This window comes from Mchenga conophoros, linkage group LG23 (genome assembly GCF_057382185.1).
Source record: "Mchenga conophoros isolate Kocher_MC1m ecotype Shallow Benthic linkage group LG23, M_conophoros_male_GT1.1, whole genome shotgun sequence".
Classification (NCBI taxonomy): domain Eukaryota; kingdom Metazoa; phylum Chordata; class Actinopteri; order Cichliformes; family Cichlidae; genus Mchenga; species Mchenga conophoros.
In genome coordinates, this window is record NC_140547.1 from 11,943,850 (window position 1) to 11,965,075 (window position 21,226).

Sequence of the window (21,226 nt, forward strand, 5' to 3'; positions counted from 1 at the left end):
AATAAAGGTAATAATAATAATAAACAGTAGTGGCTATACATCCTTATAGTATAATATTGGCTCCAGCAATGATATGTTATTGCTTTTCATGTTTCTCTCCTTGCCCAGACTTTTCCCATCACTCTAGTACAAGATTTTTATGTATTTTCAGAAACCTGCAGGCTCTTTTAGATGTCTCCTGGTAAATGTGTAATGGGACCTCCGTGAGTGTAGCTAGTGGTTTGCATTTCATTGTTCTCTGTATTTGAAAAACACCTTTGTAGAACTTTTAGTAAATTATAGAGCTTGACAATGATACACTTGTCTCCTCAGCAGTGATCTTATCTTGGTCAGATAATTGTCAACTATGGAAAAAATTCTGTCTTCATCCACTTTACCTCCTTTGGTTTTTGAGTCTTTTGGTGTTGCTCAGCTCGCCATTCCTTCTTTTACGAATGAACTAAATTATTGATTTGGCCCTCCTAAAGCCTTTTCTATCTCTGATAGCTTCTTGTTCTCGTCAAATTCAGAAATTACAACGAAAAACTGTAAAATACAAACTCGACACTTTAACTTCAGATTTGATTTCTGCTTCATTTGTCATGAAATAAAAAGTGAATGGGCTTCATCTGGCCATGAAACTGCAATCAATGGTCCAATAAATAATGTGCCTCAAAAATGGGAGCCTGTGTATAAAAACTACTGTAATTTTCAAACATTTAATGCACAGTTGTTGTAATAATTAAAGATGAAAACCTGCACTTCAATCACTTCGTGTCTATTTGATTTAAAATCGATTGCAGTGGTGTACAGGGCCAAAACTATGAAAACCGTGTCAAACAAATATAGAACTAGCTGTAGATGCAAGGACGGCCTCGTACAAAAACCACTTGTCTTTGCAGATCTCTACAACTCTGCAGGGTTTTACTGTCCTTCGGCTCATTGTTTTGGCTTTATGGTCAGAAATATTTTCTGCTTTCATTCATTCTCACTGCTAGTTTCAAGTAGCAGCTCTAGCAACTGTTTACAAGTAGGCTTTGGTAAATCCACTGCAGAACACCTGCTTACTGTTTAATGAGAGACCCCTGGCGAGCTGGTGGAGGACAAAAACGGAGCTAAAGGTAGAATTTTTATAGATATTTCTATTAGCTGGGCGGAAATAGCCTACCTTAAATTGGATGTTGTTTACTACATCATAAGAAGTTTAGGGTATTGCCGAGGAAAGCGAGACTATAGTTTAAATACATGAAAATTAAATAAATAAATAAAAATCTTAACCAAACACAAACTGAATAAATCAAAGAGTAAAATATTGTAGTAGAAACGAATAATTTTGAAATGTGCTGAAATGTATTTCATCATTCATACATTTCAATTCAGCTGAGGTGGGCTGAATTTCTAAGCAGGTGACTCTTTTCCGTTTTTATACACGGAACGTGAATGCAGCGCAAAACTGCCCGAGTACGAGAGCGAAAGAGAGAGCAGATGAGCCCCAATGATCAGAAGCCGGGTCTTCTTTCAAACACACACACTCATACACACACTTCGCTCTACATCCCTCACACACAAATGCCAGCACACTCACACAAACGCGATCCAGTAACCACAGCTCCATCAGTCCAACCCGCTCGCTAGTGGCTGCCTTCGCCGACACGCAGAGCTGTGGCAGGAGCTCCTGCTGGCTCTGTAGCACAAAGCAGAGGTGAAGGGGAATCCGGGGACTCAATTTGGGAGGCAAGAGCTAATTCCGCGACATTGCTGGGAGGAGCAGAGAACGGTGAGGGAAGGTGAGTGAATGCACTTCGGTCCAGCTGCTGCTGCTGCTGCGGGAAGAGGAGGAGGAAGAAGAAGCCCAGCATCTGGAGAAGCTGGAGGACCAGCACTGTAACATCATCCTGCACAGACTCGGAGGAGACGGCCAGCGGAGACCAGGGTACCTCCAGGCTCAGATGTGGAGGGAGAGCCGGTCAACTTGTACTCCTGGGTGAGTCAAGTGCCATCTTTTCTTGCAATCAAACAAACACTTTTCCACACTCCTCTGTGATCCATTAATGTGCCACGAAACGAGACCGTGCACATGGCGTTTATCATTTGTGTCCCTCTTCTTTTCTGCATGTGTCTTTCACTCGTTCTTCCACTTTGCTATATTCAACTCACACCTTAACAGACAACCTGATGAGCCCAAGGCTGCACCTGTAATCATCCACACATCCCATCCCCTCAGACACTTCTCACTCTGTTATGGTGCATTCCCGGCTGATTGATTTGCTCTCTAACTCAGTTGGACATCAGGTCTCATTATCTCGTGCTTTTCTATTGTCAACCTCGGGATGGTGTGCTAGTGCAACCATGCAAGCAGAGCCACTGTGTGTGTGTCATTGGTTACCATTTGTCAATTAGGTTTTGATGATCTAAACGAAGGAAGGGGGGAGGCAGCCTTTGATCGATCCCTGCAGTTGTCTCGGTGTGAGAAGCTCGGTGCCTGTCCTCCGCCTGGCATGTCTTAAACCCTCTGTCGGTGTTTGCTCAGCCCTCTCCCAGCTCTGTTTTTACTGCGCCTCTGCTCTGTTCTTAGTGCAGTCTCTGGAAGACGGATGATTATTTTAGGAAAATTCTGAATATAGTTTTGCTTTAATCTCTTTCCTCCTCTGGTCCAGCAGTGCTTGCATACATACTGTAACTGGCTGCTTTGTTGCTGAAATTGCACATTTGATGTGTTTCTGTTTTTAAGATAGTACAGGAGGGAATTGTAATTCCTGTGAGTTTGATCATCTGAGTATTTTGGGGGTGACTTGTTGACAGAGGAGGATAATGAGATGCAACAAAGGTCCCTGAAAGTACTCGAGTCCAAGCCTTTCGGACTACCCTGTTTTTATACCGTGACATTCACATCTCTACATTGATTCAGTCAGTCTGAGACTGGCCCTTTCAATGATTTTTAACTGTAGTGTCACTGCATGCTTGCCCCAGTTAATCGGTCACCGTTAAACCAATAAGAGGCGGGTAGAGAGCCGCAGAGTCGGTAATTTCACCAACATTCAAATGAAAATCATTTAAAACACCATGTTCCCTCTTTTCATGCGCTGTGACTGAAGAATTATGTTTGGTGTCCTGCAGTGGGGTGCCTTAGCTTTTGTTCAGTCACTGGCTGCTTTCGACCTGTTGAAGTGTCCTTGGACACTGGGTTCATGTTCGTCACTGGGTTCATGTTCGTCACTGGGTTCATACAGTAAGGGTCACATTGCAAATGCTTAATCTGCTTAAGGTACTGTAGGTGCAGTTCCTTTAACATCTTACATTCTTATTAATCCCAGGATTATTACTGGATTTATGCTGTGCATTTCGTGCCTCCATGTATCATCTTATAGATCTCTGCTGAGAGCAGTTACTTTAAAAAAACAAAATCAAGAAAAAACAGCAACTAAAGTGAAGGCAATTATGAAACAGCTCTTAATGGTACCCGAGGTGCCACTTAGCCTCCTTATTTGACAGATTTATGTGTCAGTAATGAAATGTCTGCAAAGTTCCTCAGAGTGCGTTATTAAAACAGGCCTGTTAGCCTTGTCCTTTACTACGCCTACACTTACCTTCTCATTTTGAACCTTTCTGTTGCACATAAAGCTGTCATCCAAGCTCAACAGTCACATTGGCTCAGCTTAACAGTGCCTCATTGTTTTCAACTCCACAGTATTTATGAGGGCAATAAAACAGAGATGCATCCACTGTCAGCAAGATGAGGGCATCGCTGCTCTTACAGGGAGGAGAGTGCAGAGGGAGGAAAAGGGAGGAGGAGGCATGCGATGCGGGACTGAAAGGAGAGAGTGCTCCTGCGAGTGGCTGTCCGATACCTGCAGGCAGGCTGGCGTGTCATCTGTCTGCGTTAAGATGTCCAGCTGGAATGATCGTCGGCCTGCGTCCGCTGGCCGGCCTCCCACAGACTACTGTAATGCCATTACAGACATTCAGACGGGGCTGTAACCTTAATGCAGAGCTTAGAGAGCACGTGGGCGTTACAAGTCTTTTTTAAAAATGAGATTTCTTCATTTCGCATTTGTTGTGACATTAGTGCCTGGTTGACCTCGTTACCTTAGAGCAGTAGTCCTATTTTGCCAGATGGACCACAACAGCCCTGTCAGATCAGTCCAATCGCATCCTCGAACTGAGTGCAGTTGGGATAAAATCTGACCAAAAAGATGGATTTTATTCACCTTCTAGTTGAAGGGAATTTTATCAATTTATCTGTTACTATTAGCTAATTCTGTACTCTGTCAGATGGCTAATCCTTTATTTAACATGTTAAACCAAATATTCCAGCTGCCTATCGCCACTTTTAGCTATTTTAAATAATATTTATAGTAGGGATCTAATGATGTAGCTCGGAGATTAGACCTGCTAGTGCTCACAGAGTACTGGCTAGAATTTAATGAAACTTACACGCAATGATCAAGGTCAAGGTCATTCTGCTTGTCACAAAAAACACTCCTCTTAGAGTAATGCTCAGCTTGTAGTTTCCTGTGTGTGACTGTTTGCAATCCTCCTTGACTTTTTAATAGATTTAAATTTTCATTAGTTTATAAAATACCTCCAACCAATGACTGCGAAGCCTATTACTTTCTTTCTGTACCTCACACATTATAATGACCTGTGAATTGTGATGATAATGAGTCGGACGAGCTACTACATCAGTGACGTTCTGGATTAATCATTTATTCATTACTTATAGAGGGTAAGATTTCCTTTATTCATCCCTGTAGGGAAGCTAGTTCTCCTCTTGTAACCCATCCTTATATTAGTAGTAGTTGCCAGCCACCGTGCCTTGTTCGAGAGCACATGACAGGAGAAAAAGTCCTGTATGTTTTTTTGATGCTGGGGGAAACTGGAGCTCCTGGAGCTATGCATTATACTATTTCACTGTTTATATATTACATTCAACTAACTATTTTAAGATTGCTCGAGCAGCTTGACAGTCTTTACGTAACCGTGGTTGCTGCAGAAACACCTGTGTCCCCTGGATGGCAATTACTGATCTCAATATATCACCTTATGAATGTGAACTGATCTTCAAATGGCATCTAGAATAATTTAGTGAAATTAGACTCTTGCCTGTGTGTGAGTGTGTGTGTGTGTGTGTACCTTTTTCCAGGGCTTAATCAAGGCCAAATGTGAGCGTTTTTATTCAAAATTATGCTCCCTGACCTGCGGAAAATAGGCTGAAGCTTTAGACGAATTAGTACGGCAGTGCAGTCATGAAGTGCCACACGCTGCAGTTTGTCATTGCAGGGCTGCTTATTTATGTGACTCTAATGGAGCCGCTAGTAACTACAGAGGCTTTCGTTAGATTTTTTTAAAAGCCATAGAATCAAAGCCAAAGAAATAAATCAACCCAGAACAATACAGATGCAATTTCTGTCACGGCCCACTCAGAAAATATATCTACCTTCAGTTTAAAACTACATTAGCTAATGTATTTTCTTTTTATTGCACAGCCTATTTATAATACCTCAACTTCTTGTATCATCTGTGTACTTTTGAAATTTTGCTCGTTTAAGCTGATGATGATTTTTCTAGAGTGACTTTGGAGGACACAGGCGAGATCCAGAGAGGAAGCGATGGCAGGAGAGAAGTGGTTTTTGCACTCTGGATGCTGCATATTTTATGTTTTCCGCGGCCTCTGGATGAAAGAATGTGTGATGAGACGGTCTTAGTAGTTACGTAAATAATAAGAGGAATCAAATGAGTCTCACGAGTGTCTGATTTTACACAGTTAAGAGGAGTTCAGAGAGACACTTTGTCTCATGCTTCTTGCATGAAGTCAGTTTGTTTGCCCAGCGCTCCTTAGGATGAGAACGTTTGTGGCGATGAATGCTTGACACCAGGCCAGCTGGATCTAAAAATGAAATCATCTATAAAACAACACAGAACAGAGAGATCAACTATTTAAACCTCTAATGTGTCTGAGCTGATACTGAACGTGTGTGTCAGAGAGCAAAGAGTCTCCATCACTGAGCTGTGCTAGGGCTTGAAGAGGAGGGTTTCTGGGGAGCTTATATACTTGTCAGACTCTCCGCCTCATTTCATTTTATGTATTTCTGCTGCTGCTGGCAGCTTAAAGTGGTGCGACCGGACGGCTATAAAACAAAATTTCTCAATATGGATCGACAATCATGGCTGAGATTGCTGGAGAAAATGGAGTTCAGGGCTCCTGCTCGGTGTCTCATCAGAGATGTTATCCTTAATAGCGTAAGAAATTATTTAAACAGGACTCTGAGGACTGCATATGGCAGTTCCTCAAAAAGAATGTCCTTAAATCAAGAATAATCCATCTGTCCAGTCAAAAATAATACATGATATATCATTAGCATAGCATTAGCAGTCTTGAATAAAGTAATAAGTGACACAGATAACTGTTTATTCAAGTTTTAAATTAGGTTTTAAATTGTATGCCAACTTCGTTCTGCTATTAAAAACGTAAAACATGGGCTCACTGTTGTGCCATCTTTGGGCAGTCTGGTATGAAAACTGTCCTTTTACATCTGAGATATAGATTCTGCATTTGACATCACTTGTTATAAGTTATCAGATGAAATGCTTGCAAAAGGAAACAACTAACCAGAGTAAATGTAAATGTATACTGTAATATTGGTTACCTGTCCTTTCTAACTGCTCAACCACCACCATAACACTTTATTCTCAGTCATAGCACTGAGAATAAAGTCACAGGAGTGATCAGCCTACCAAAATTCTCTCAGGAGGTCACAGAAGAACCAGAACAACATCTAAAGACCTGCAGGCATTGTCTGGCTCTGTTAAGGTCAGATGTCATGACTCAACCATAAAAAAGAGACTTGGCAAAAATGGCATGCAAGGAGAACACCACATCTGCCAACAAACATCTGGATGACCTCAGAGACTCCTGGGAAAATCTTCTGACTGATGAGACAGAAGCTGAACTTTCTGGAAGGTTTGAGTCCCGTTACATCTGCATCAGACTAACAGCGTTTCATAAAGAGAACATCCCAGCAGCAGTCGATGGTAGTGATGGTGTGATGGTCTGGGCTGCTCGGTTTCTTCAGGACGACTCGCTATAACTGAGGGAACCATGAATTCTGCTCCATACCAGAAAACCCTGAAGGAGGATTTCCGCTCATTACTTCATGTCCTGAAGCTCAAGGGCACTCAACAGTGACAAGTCCACCTCTGAATGGCTCAAACAACAAATGAATGTTTTGGAGAATCCAAGTCAAAGTCTGGACTTAAATCAGACTGTGCTGCTTCTGCGTGACCTTAAAGACGTTCATGTTGGAAAACCCTCCAATGTGTCTGAAGGTATCACAAACATTGCTGTTCTTGCCGCTAAGGGTGGAATAGCCAGTTATCAGGTTCAGGGGGTAATTACTTTGTACACAGTGCAACGGTAGGCTTGGATAGATTATTCCATAATAAATACATCTTTTTGAATTTTCATTATTTATTTACCTGTGTTATCGTTATGTAATATTAAAATTTGATGATAACCTGAAGAATGCCAGTGTGACAAGTAGGCAAAAAAGTAAGAAATCAAGAAGGGGGCAAACACTTTTTGCAGCACCTTAATTCAGTAGCATGGAAACACTCATCTCTGAAGGGCACCCGGTTGTTTTCATCTCACTGCAGAATCCTAAAGCATTATTTGTCTCCTTTGTTCAGGACGTGTTGAGAAACGTTTTGATTCTTCAAATGAAAAAGTACCCAGACTGTAAGAGATGTTAACTCTCTGAATACAGCTTGTTTTAAAAGCTGCCTTTTATCTATTTTACCCGTAACTCTCACATCATAAATTCACATTTAGCCCAAAGTAGAGTTCATGTTTTCAAAAGGATTTCAGAGTGTTTTTCTAAACACATCAATGGAAAATAACTTGCAGATAAAAATGTAAATTTACCTTTTCTACTTTGTATAAAGCGACTGATAGATTCCAGAAATATTATTACTTCACGCTTCGAGGGGCATCAGTCTTTCCAGCTCTGTCATTAAACTGCATTTGCAGCAGCTGAGCCAGGCGGTCGCGGCTTACTGTATCTGGGACCACTGCGTCAAGCCAGCTGTGTCCTATGGGCTGACTCAAGTTACACATATCTTTCATACCACAGACCCCGCACATGAGATCGCTTCATAATCAGCTCTCTTAAATTATGTAACTACGAGCACGATTAGATTAACGCATGAGTGTTTGCAGTCGCGACGTTTTCCCATTTTTCTTGCCCTCACATGCATTAAAACACATCACGATTAAACTGCAATACCTAATTAAACTTCCGCAGCTTTATCTTCAAGCACACCTGCACACCCTCATCCAGTCAACATCATCCACTAATTAATATTTAAATGCTTAATCAAATGTACCTTTTTTCCCCCCTTTATAGTGTTCCCTCAGTCCAGATACGGTTGATGACTTTGGCTTAATGAGACCTTCATGTGTAGTGGTCAGAGTAGAGTATCAAGGAAGGGATTAATTAATCAGTCTTCAAATAGGTCCTGATGTTCACAATAGTTAAGAGTGTGTTCGATCCAGCTGATCTCTGAAAACACTCAGTTAAGTGTTTGTGCGGTGATGCTTATCTTTATATATTTAAATAGTGGCAATGCACATTAATTAACACGAGTGCTTTGGTACATCATGAAAGATTTGGCCAGAAATGCTTATTTTCATCTACAGTCACATGGCACATAAACATCCATGCATCTGTATTCAGTTCAGTTGCATCTATATAGCACCAAATCACAACAACAGTCATCTCGAGGCGCTTTATATTGTAAGGTAAAGACCCAGCAATAATAATGTTAATGTTAATAATAACGTTCATCCATCCATCCATCCATTCGCTTCCGCTTATCCTTCCCAGGGTCGTGGGGGGCACTGGAGCCTATCCCAGCTGTCATAGGGCGAGAGGCGGGGAACACCTGTGCAGGTCGCGAGTCTGTCGCATAACGTTCATACATGTTTATTCAATTCAGGGCTGCTAAATTGGATATATTAATATATCCCAGCCGGCAGTGAGGGAGCTATGAAGAAAGTAGCAAAGAGCTAAATCGAGAAATATAAAAACAAATAAGATACAAAAGCTGAGATGATCAGGAATGGTAAAACTGTGGCATAACCATACGACAGTTAACAATACATTGAAAGAAGGACATAAGCACAATTACTAAAGCAAAGACAAATTATCATCGAGTCACACGGATGTTGGCTTTTGGATAGTATTTCAAGACAGAGTGTACTTTCTGTAAGCAGTATTTACAATTCTCTGTAGAAAATGATAAATGGTTCTTTTCTTCTCGAGCACTCAAAGCTCTTTATACAACATGGCTCATTCACAGGAGCACTTTCTTTCTACGTCCAAGTGATTTCTGTCTAACAGTCACACTCCGATAAGCAACTCTGGGTTCAGCATGTTCCCCAAGGATACTTTGGCATGCAGACTGGAGCGTCCAGGGATCGAACCACCATCCTCCTAATTAGTAGATGACCTGCACTACCGCCTCTCCCGAGCCACAGCCACCTGCTTAAATACTTAGTAGATGTGTTTAATTTTGCTCAAACACTTGGATATCTGCACGTTTGGCAGTGTTTTCCCAGTTTAATGTATTATATTTTGTTGAAATTGTAAAATGATGATGCTCATTCTTATGTAACGAGCCTTTTTGCAGATTTTGATGGGGTCCGACGTTGTTGTTTCCAGCTGGTGAGCCCATAGTGCATGTCGTAGCGTAAAATTGTTCCAGATGTGTATAAAGTTTGCCAAGCTGAACTGGATTCAGTTGACATCTTGTGTTTTTCACAGGAGCTATGAATCTGTTATTATGTCTAAGTGATTGCATCACTGCAATAGATGGCTTTCTCTCTGCTACTTCAACATCTTGGCCCGGATCAGCTAATTTTGCATTTATATCAAGATCAGTCGAGCAGAATATGAATACTCCGGCGCATCGCTTCCATGTCTACTTTCATCCGTGGAGCTTTTTTAGGTATTGTCTGTTTCTCTTACTCATCCTCATTAAATAATTGTTCTTTGAACCTACTAAAGCTATTTTAAATATCTGACTGAACCGTCTGTATAAATGAAGACTAAACACTCACGCCTCTTTGCATCTTCAGCTCACTCCACGACCTCCAACTCCCCTCTCTGTCTGCTCCGCGGATCACGCTGACAGAACTAAAGCTGACTTTTATCTCCTTTTCAGCTGTTGAACATAAATCAGATAATCAGTTGATCAAATCATTTTCCTGAAGTGGAGATCAGTGGAACAGGGAGATGAGATTGAACTGCGCAGTCAGGCTGCTCCTTCCTTTTATCCTCGCTTCACTTGCCTTATGTGTTGCGTCTTTTGTAGTATATTTTTGCTAGCTTGCGTGCACTTTAGTTGCTCCCTATAGAAACAAGAAATGGGAGCATTCGAACTGTAATTTAAACCTTGTTTATGCATGATTTCAAATCAGTGAACTTCACTTTCGGAATTGAATAACTGTTCATTCATGTGCTCATTGGATGATCCCATTTCCCGAGCTGATGAATCCTTCCTTCCAATGTGGAAACATTTTATTGTCCAGTTTTCGCTTAAATAGTGACTCGGAAATATGTGTAATGTTTCATTTCAGGTTGTATTTTTCAACACCTGCCGAGGACCACATATGTTTTTCTATTATGGCTTTATACGTAAAACCTTAGAACTGAGAGAGGATGTGCTTTCTTTTTACTTGATTACTTCTGGTCTGGGAACAATGAGTCTCCAGCAGTTTGCAGGTTTTGTGACAGCAAATTGGACACAGCAAAGCTAGCGGCCTCCCCCTGTTTTCAGTTAATGTAACCTGATGCTGCCTCCAGCTCAAACAAAATTAAATATAATTCTCAAAAGAACCTAAAAGAAGCTTTCAAGCATTTTTTAAAATTGAAATTTGGATCATAATTAGGAAGTGTCAAATAAAGGAATGGATTCGTGGATACAGCTTTAACTACTGGCTAACTTCTGCTCCCTAAATATATTCAAGAGACTCCTCATTTTTCAGATTTTGATCACCAGAGGTAAAAGAAAATTATTCCTCTTTAATAAATCAAAGGAGGTGACACTGAAGTCAAGTAAGACATATCAGACGTTACTGTGTTCATTAGAGCGTTTGAGCTTGTAGCTCGAAGGTGTTACGGCCGTGTGCCAGTGTAATACATAATTATGGAGATGTTAGTTTGAGCTGGTTTCCTTTTTCAAATAGTTTAACAAGATATAGAAATACCTCCACTTTATGAAAATGCTGAAGCTTTTTATAATGCTGAGAATTAAAGGTTAATTGATTTTTATTTACACATGCCTTGTTAATATTAGTCCACTTAAAACAGCAGCTATAGCAGAGTCCATAAAAGATGACCCTACTTGCCGTGCACTGAGAAGCAAGTGTGTTATTTTCATGCAGTGGTGGAGAGAGGGACAGTATATTTATAGGGGGAAGCTTTTTTCCAGGCTGTCATCTGAAAGGAAGAAAATCTCTCCCTGTTTTCTTCCTGCCTGATTTGAACTAATAAATGTGCAGCTGTAAATGTCCGTGTGTAACCGTGACAGATGGGTGTGATGAGATTGGGCTTAACAGACTGTGGTTCCTCTCATCTTCCCCCCCTTTGTGGGAGTGTACAGATTCGGTTTGCCTGTCAGACGTGTTTGATCAGAAGTAGTCTGCTGAGATTCTTTGCTTTGAACTAAATCACAGCTGTGGCAAGTTTCTTTTCTGTTGTTTAGGTCAATACCTTATGGAGGCTATACTCTACTCACAGAATAGCTGGAACATGGTGGGTACATTTTATATGTGGAGGTGGATTTCATGCTGCTTCTTAGAATTATGGGGTTATGTTTGTCGGTATAGATCACAATCTGTAGATCTGCGTAGCTATAAATATCCGTCCATGCGACTGTGCTGCTGCCTATGTACACAAGTGCATCGTTGCTCATGCTCTGTCACATTTTCGAGCTCTGACAGGTGTACTCTCTGATGTGTGCTGTTTGCCACACTTTCGGGCGAAAAGGACAAGCCGGTTCTGGACATCAGGGGAATGTTATGAATTTATTATGCGAGCCAGACGACTACTGTTGCTTTACCCGTCTTCACGAGCCTGTCGCTCGTCTGTTTTGAATTATTCATCTTTTTTTTTTTTTCTTGGAAAACATTGATCACAGAATCAGGGATCAGCTCGCCTGCCTGACAACACACTGTCACAGCCTCTTTCACCTATTTCAAAGGCAGCCCTGCCTGCTTCCTTTTGCCTCTGTCAGCCTATTGTATGCATGCATACTGTCGCTTTCCTTCAAAGAACTCCTCTGCATCTCACTTTTGTCCCACAATCAAATCCTTCACAACCAATCCCTCATCAGAACCACTTTCAGTTTATCTCTCGACTGTCTCAGTGTGAGGAAGGCAGCATCTGCATCCCAGAGTAAACAGTTTCAAAAGAGCCTGTGAATAATTTGTATGTCTGACTGTAGCTGTGGTTCAGTCTGTTTGCACGGGTGAGGTTTTTAGCTTTTTTTTTTCTTCTTCTCCTTCTTTTTTTGGTGTGGCACAGTGTGTGCCTCTTACTCCATCCAGCATGCTGTTTCATCCCGGTACATCCGATGCTGAGTTCCTGCGTGATGCAGAACAGATTTATGTTTAATGTGCAGGCAGGACCCAATTACTGGGTGCCCAAAGCTATGCCTAGAGACTTTAAAGAGGTCCCTTTGCATGGCAGATAAAAGGCCACGATGCCGTAATCTGCCTTGGACTTGGTGAGATGGCGAGGCATGGTGACCTCCTTTAAGGACACTCATTGCTCATCCTTCGCGCTTGTACCGTGAACAGTTGTTTGTTTGTTTTGGGGGTAAATCCCCCCCAGCTCCCAGCCTTTTCTCCCACTAAGCCTTCATCACAGGTGCTGACAACCTGTGTCATTGTTGACGCCATAGAAAGCCTCATCTGAGAGCCTGTACATGTTTTTTTTTTTTTTGCAGAACTTATGTGTACCTTACAATTTCATTGTCAGTATGTAAGTGTTCAATTGGGTGCTCAGAGCGGTTCTATGGACAACGGCAGCAGCAGCACAGTCAGTGACAGATTCTCTTTTGAGTTCAGATTTACAACAGAGCGATAAGAGAGTGTGGCTGTCAACCACACACACACACACACACACACACACACACACACACACACGGTTGCAGTCCACGTTCCTCTGAAGTGCCTCACTTTTGACAAATCCATTTCTAAGGCTCTCTTTCTTCTGTGGCTCTGTCAGGATGTATAATCCCTCATCACCTTCCCTAAACCATTTCACATCTCTGCTTTCTGTTTTTATCTGTCACCCTGTAAAAAAAAAAAAAAAGAAAACTTAAAAGAAGAAGCTCTTTTATTTCTATTTATAATTTCTTCTTGCGCACTCCTCTGCTTTCCTGTGCTCAATAACTGCTTTTCTTTCCTCTCGTTTCTCCTCGTTTTCTTGACTGCTTTGTTTCGTTTCCCTCGTTGGTCAGCGCCTTCTTCTCTTTCCTGCCACTTGACTTCTTGAGTCCTTTTATCAGGCAGCTTGCTGCCACATTAGTTAATCTCTCAGAAGACGTGGCACAGATACTGAACATTCTGCTTCTTCTGCTTCAGCTCAAAGCTATAAACAAGAGTTTCTTTCCAGACTAAACATCCCCTCCTAGTGCGCACAAATCAAATAAAGGGATGAGCGAATAAATTTGGGATTTAACTTATGAATGATTATCGCCACAAGTTTTGTGCAGGGATTTGTGTGTTAGTGAAGCTTGAAGATTAATCAACAGCTGCTGTGAGACTCTGCGCCATGCAGATTCAGTGCCAGCGTCGATGCTCAAGATCCTCATAATTGCTTCCGAATTCTTACTGCAATTAGCGCTCTCGGATAATTACACCAAAATCCCAGACCACGCTATTCTCAAATTATTAGACCCGGCGCAACAGGAAGGAAGACATGCCACTCGCTCACAGCTCCAAACGGCACACAGTCGTTTTATTTGCTGCTGTTTTCATTCATGCGAAGACTGTAAATTGTGGGCAAAATAACGAGATTTAGTTAAAGTATTTTTTGTTTATCAGAATCAAAAACACACTTTAGCCGAGGCTGCTTTTGACTGTCAGCCATCCCCACTTTGGCGCTCACCATCACCGTCTTAGCCGAAGTGAGATTAAAGCTGAGTGGAGGAGAGATGGGAAGGGGACCAGGCGGCGTGGCAGTTCCCATCGGCACGGGATTAGAGGGTGGGACTGCGAAGTAGGCCATACAAACAGGCTCAGCCGAAATATGGACAACAGGCCATAACATAGACAGAGCTGGATGGCCCAGTACATTTCATCAGCATGTCATTACGCTGTAATCCCGTTCAGGCCAGCGGCTATTCCTGCTGCATGTGTGTCAGACAGGGATAATTACTGGTCAGGAACACTTGTGGATATTTCTGTGTTATTTTCACCTTAATGTAGACTCACACTGATGTCAGAGGTGCCCTATTTTATCAGGAAATGCGTTCTGGAGCAAAATCGCTTTGCTCGTGTCAAATATCTGAAAGAGAAGTGATCAATTCTAGCGTTTGTTTGCATTTAAGGGAACAAAGCACTGACGGATAACAGCTGTGGAGATGTCACCGGTCTTGGTGTATTTTTCTTTTTTAAAACAAGGCTAGCTGTCAACGCTCTGTTTCTGCAGCACTGGTTTGTGTTGTATTCATTACTGAACGTAAGACGAGAGTGAGAGCTGGGTCTGCTCACTGCTGTGGAGTGAGCTGCGTAGAAATTCTTTACAGAAAACGATTTTAATATAGATGAGTGAACTCGTGGTTACTTCGGATAATCTCTCACATTCAAGGAGCGAGACGAGAAAGATATTCAGCTGTATTTTTGTATTCAAATAGGCATATTAAGATGATCTTCCTCAATGTAGTGTGAAACGATAGCAACACTGAAAATATCCAAATTGACAGAAACAGGAACTGAGATTGTGGATCCTTAATTTGAAGCAGATGTTAGTTATGAGCTGTTGATTTGGATGCTGATGACCTTTTATGACCTACCCTGCTGGAGCAGCAGCCTAATGAGACTCGTTACATGGAACAGCAACATCTTACAAAATATCAGTGACAACGATGAGCCGGTGCAGTTTAGAAACAGGGAGGTCAGGAATGCCAGACACATAGAAAAAACCTCCTGGTTGCAAATTATTGTTCACCTATGGTTTTAATGCCGTATTTCACATAAGCCACGTCAGCCTTATGACTAATCTGTAAAAATGCAATTAGGATATCTACAAAGAGCTGACAAAGCACATGGTGTAGTGAGCTTTACTCTGGAGGTAACCTAATATATCACATCTTTAAGTTAGATTTACTCTGGGTCTGTTTTTGCGTTTTCCAACATCTTGTTCCACTCCTGCTTCGGTAGTCCCAAATAAAATGTAAATATATAATAAAATAACATCATAGGAAGCAAGCTCAATGCCACTCTCATGTCTATATGCTAAATAAAACAGTAATGGCAGCAGTCTGTTAGCCTGACTCAGCACAAACATGAGAAACCGTATAGCCATAAAATTATTTATCATTATTATTTATATTTATTTAAATATATTTACATTTTATAGGAAATTTGCAATCGTGACACTTAAGATGTTATTGTCACTGATGACACACTACCTAATTTGAAGTGTGAATTTGGTGCCAGCTCAGTAGAGAGTGGAGTAGAGTGGTTGCCCCCATGATCGGAAGGTCAGAGGTTTGAATCCACTGAATGGCTACCCTGAGGTACCCCTGAACACTGCTCCCCGGTCGCGGGATTGGTGGCTGCCCACTGCTTCACTGAGTGAATGGGTTAAATGCAGAGTAATTTTCCCATGGTATACATTACTACTATTATTATTATTACAACATAAGTCAAATGTAAAAGTATCCTTGGTGCTTACATTTTTACTGTAGCAATAACTAAATTAACCACCTTGTTACTCTTTGGGGCCTGCACATTACTGTCTTAACATTTACTTTTACTACCATGTTACTGCATCTGTAATTTGCATCTACCGTTTGCTCTTCCTGTCATATGGAGTGCAACCATTGAGCGCTCAAGCAGTTCTTGACTGAGTCATTAGTTTAGTTTTGGGTTGCACATCACCAGCTGGCCTCCCTTCGTGGCCTTGTTGTACTCCACAGTGTGTTTTTGTTGTTTGCACCTCTACAAACATACTTTTTGTTTGTATACTTTGTAACGTCGGGTTGCGTTTAGTGGTTGAGAGGAGGCGGCAAAACACCTAGCAAGGTAGCCAAAAGAATACACACTCACGCTGGCGTTGGGGATTCCACAGTGTGTTCTTTAATATACCTTTTCTTCATCAACCATATAAGCCCGGTTGAACGGCTGCAGCTTAACAAACATAGCGCACAGTGTTCGTACAACCCATAACGTTGCAAACAAAGGTGTCTGGAGAGGTAAAACATAAAATCCGTCCCTCCTCATGTACTAGCGTGCAAGCACATGTCCACACCATCACAGAGAGAGAGAGCAGAGAGACCAGTGGCACACACTGATGACACCATCAACCCTCGACTTGGGTGTCTTAAAGGGACACCACACCATAGTGGCTGTTACATATTCCCCCCGGGTTAAACAAAGGCTGCCCTCAGCCGGACCCAGGTGACCCTCCTCCCGCTACCCCCTTTCACCACACATAGCTACTTTAGGTAGTAAGCAGGTCGTGGAGGAATTGTTACACACCTGTACAGCATTGGTACAGTCCAGACTTAACCAGCCTCCATACATGGTCAGCAGGATAAGAAGTTAAAACCAAAACAGGGAAATGTACAGTGCAATATTGACAAACTGGCATACATGACAGTGTCCCACATGGTGAATGTCCATTTAAACAAATGTTAAAGAAAGAAAATAAACTTAGGATAGCCAGGACAATTGCAGAATAAAATTCCCTTTTTCTTTCATTGCGTTTCTTCTACTTCACAAACTTGCAACAGACAGCATAATATGTGAAAACAGTACCAGAAAGTACTGTAGAAAACCCAAACAACAGTCATGTTACAACAGTAACCAATACGAAATACATAAGAAAAAAAAATTCAAATTCAGGAACTATGGCAAAGCTGCATCGAACCCACGCCCAGGAAACGCAGGTCCACGCGCATCCAATGGAGCCACGACGAAGAGGCCAAACAGAGAACGGCGCCACAGTCCACAAACCACGCTGGGGCAGCTCCAGCCGCTGCCATGGAAATGCACCGCCGCGACCCTTTGATCCTCCCGACGTCCTCGTCCAAGCCAGCCTGGTCCGTTCCCGCGAAACATGGCGGACAGCCACTTTGCCGCGTCGTACCTTTTTATGTACCAATCATCAACTGCTCGAAGATACTGCATACTGAGGTCCAAGAGAAGATGTTCGGGCGCCATTTTGTAACGTCGGGTTGCGTTTAGTGGTTGAGAGGAGGCGGCAAAACACCTAGCAAGGTAGCCAAAAGAATACACACTCACGCTGGCGTTGGGGATTCCACAGTGTGTTCTTTAATATACCTTTTCTTCATCAACCATATAAGCCCGGTTGAACGGCTGCAGCTTAACAAACATAGCGCACAGTGTTCGTACAACCCATAACGTTGCAAACAAAGGTGTCTGGAGAGGTAAAACATAAAATCCGTCCCTCCTCATGTACTAGCGTGCAAGCACATGTCCACACCATCACAGAGAGAGAGAGCAGAGAGACCAGTGGCACACACTGATGACACCATCAACCCTCGACTTGGGTGTCTTAAAGGGACACCACACCATAGTGGCTGTTACAACTTTTTTAAAACATATTTTGCATTGTACTTTATTGATTAGAGGTTGTTGAAATAGTCCTGGGATGCTGACACTGCTCTCACTCTCAGACATGTCCAGGCTTGTTTTGCTGTTGTGCACTATGGAACCTAAGCACAATAACATTCCAATACAACACTTTTTTAGCACACAAAACTTTATGAGAGTATTATCACGACACAGGCACTATATGCCATCTAGTAGTTCACCACATCGCATCTTTTAAAAGTCCTTCCTTCTTTTTCTCACTTCCACCGTGTCCTCAGCATCAGGACCGTGTGTCACCTCCACAGTGTGCAGTAGGCTCAGTGTTGTCACTATGCAAACTGCGCATCTTTGAAAATGAGGACATGTCACTGAACTTCTGTATTCAAGGTGAAGCCTCAACACCCTCTGAGTGTAGCTGTTTTCAGGGTTTCGGCATGTGAATTTGTTTCAACTTTTCCTAATCTCTTTTAGGTAAAGCAGTGCTGAGTGTCTAGGGTCCACAAGCTGTCTGAGTGTCTGTCATATGTCTGTCATCATCATCAATCATGCTGACTTGCTGTTGCTGTCCTCCAAAAAATGTCAGCATCAAGCTGCTATAAGGATTTATGCATCTGTCCCACGAGTGAATTAAATCCTCAGCTGCAGTTATGCTCATGCGTTAGATACCTAATTTGAAAAGTGATGAATGATTCAATTTATTTCAAAGAGTTTATCACAGAAACAGCCCAGGGAAAAGTGACTTTTTTATATCATTGAAATAAACTCATTTTACCCTGCCGAGTTTACAAGGATAAAAGTGATGAAGCAGCTGTGACTTATGTTTTTACAATAACAAGGGATTAAATCATCTTTTTCTTTTTTTTTATCAGAAAAGACAAACCCGCAGAGAATTACAGTGTGATTTGGCAGTTCCTCTGAGTCCGAAGTATCCTCATCGTATGTTTTGGATGACTGCATTAAACCTGGAACCCGGGAAAAACTTGTGATTAAACATTATTTATCTAAATGATTTTACAGCAAAGGTTTTTAGATATTTTCATGAATGTTGGAGGAAACTTAAAGAGTCAGAGAAAAGTGAATATTGAACTTACCAACCACAAGTGTCTGCTTAAAATGTTTAAGCTTGTTCTGAAAATGTGCTACCAATTATTCCTTTCTCTCGCCCTCGGGGTTTAGTGTAGCAGTTTGACTCCTTTCTGGTCAGGAAAAACTTGAACGCTCCAACTGGAGGGAAACTGGTGCCTTTTGTGAGTGATGCTTGGGTGCTGTCTAATTAGGCTTTTGACAGTTCATATTAGACTGGCAGAGGCTCAGTCAGCTGCTCTCCTCTTGAAAGTTGCGGATGGATGGCTGTAGGAGCTAACGCGGTGTGACTTGCAGCTATCGTCTCCGTCTGCCTCTCTGCTTATAACAAGCGCGTCCCTCACCTGGGACGTTCAGCAACACAATGGCTGATCTATGTGATTCTGTCAGTGCCTTTCAGAGACGTCTCTTCTTGCTTTATTACACATATAGAACAATCTTCACCCCACTGCTGTTGAGTGATGAATTATGAATAGACGTGAATCCAGCTGCACTGCTGCCCAGGTCTGAGGATTACTTTCAATTTGCACACCGCCCCCCTCGCCGCCTCGCACTGGTAGTCAGACTTCGTTTTCAAGGGACCTCCAGAGTATTAGATGGCCATCTGAAACTCTAACCCAATCACATAAAAACTTTAAGAAATTAATCTCCATTACAGATGAAACTAATTCACTAGTGGGTGAAAAGTAAGAAAACACAACATTGATCTGTGTCTAAGTGTGCGGCACTTGATGCTTCTCATAGTCCAGGTGTGCTACTCAGCAGTTAATATCTTGCTCCAGGCACGTCGTTACAAGCCAGTTTCAACTGACACAGTTCACAGATTTTTCATTTCCTAACTCAGACTCTCTTCACCAGTCCTGCAGCCCGGGCTAGTAGCAGCTGTCTGCTTAGCATCTACATTTATAAAATATGAACATTAGGCTGCCAACAAAGGACATTACTGTTTAGACAGTTAGCGACTAGCCGTGCACGTGTTCTGTGTATGCTGGATATAGTTACACAATATGCTCCTTATTTTCTACACAAGTGGCATCACTGCTTACACGACATCATTTCAGCCTTTCCGTCTGGAAGTAAGAGGGAGCTGCAGTGCGTATGTGACCCCTTTCAGATAGTTCTTGACTCCTGATCGTGCTTGTAATTGGCCCACTTGATGAGCAGGCGGCAGGCAGTGAAAGGGAAGTTGAGAGGACAGGAATCCTTTTAATGAATCCAATGAGAAGGACATGGAGAGCCTGCAGGCTTCAAGAAGGATTAAAGCAGGCGCCAGCAATGTTTTCCCTTATGATGCTTCCATGAGTCTCTCAAACCAAAGGGGAAAAAGAAAAGCGTTGAAGTATGTACGATTTACATCTTTTATAGACACCCCACGTTTGCCACAACTTGATTTTTAGCTGCTTTCTATTCAGCGTTTATGTTGTAAACAGGGTTGTTATAAAGGTCAGCATCCCTTACACACTAGCCTTTTAAGATACAACTCACACACACTCCCCTGCAGATCGAGGACAGTGGGAGCGTGAGTGAATATGCATGCATGTCTGTTTTCGTATCTCTGTGCATTCGACCATTTTCGAGCGTAAATTGGAACACGCAAATCTCTGCGTGTGTGTATGCGAAGTGCAAAGAACTGCAAGCGTGTGATGTGTGATGCCAGCCTAAAATGCCCCATCGTTGCCTCTCGTCTCTGAATGTGGCAGGCAGTGTGAGAGCGACCGAGAGCCGAGCCAACTGGCATGGAAAGAGCCTGGATTGAAGTGATGGCTGGTGACACTGCAGACAGGCCAGCCAGTCAGAAAATGGATGCCAACAGAGACACAGATCACACTCACCTCCACCTTCTAAGAACTTCTGGCTCTTGTCTCTTTGTCCTCTGTAAAAAAACAACAAACCCAAAAACAGGCAATATAGATTATACAGCTTTAGTTTTGCATTTATGGGAGAAATGACCTCAAATTAAGGGTCACAGTTAAAGTCTGCTGCCAACAGAGTAGCTAGTAATAATTTGAGCTTGTGAATATTACTCTTATTAACCTTTGACCTCAAGTTTTATTCATGCACAGAAGGAAAAAAAACCCTCTTTCCTGAGGGACTGGAGTCTGCATCATGATTTATTACTGCTTACTTACTTTTATTTATGGGATGACGGTCCTGAAATTACCCAGGATTTGTTTATTTCGCTGTGAGAATGGAGACCAAGTGATGAATTGTCACTGTTTGTACAAGTTTACAGGCGGAATCTGCTTTATGTGATTTAATTGGTAAAGAGGGGAAAAAACCCCAGCAGTAATGCTCGGCGTTATATTGGCCCAGGTT

The 21,226-nt window shown here is 42.1% G+C and overlaps 1 protein-coding gene across 1 annotated transcript in view; it reads left to right on the top strand.

The window, feature by feature from the left end:
- The first annotated feature begins 1,456 nt into the window (after positions 1-1,456).
- Positions 1,457-21,226, top strand: part of lingo3a (leucine rich repeat and Ig domain containing 3a) — a 31,196-nt gene continuing 11,426 nt past the window's right edge. The window contains exon 1 of the mRNA XM_085265063.1: positions 1,457-1,963. The gene's annotated coding sequence lies outside the window, so the exon portion shown is untranslated. The remainder of the gene's footprint in view (positions 1,964-21,226) is intronic.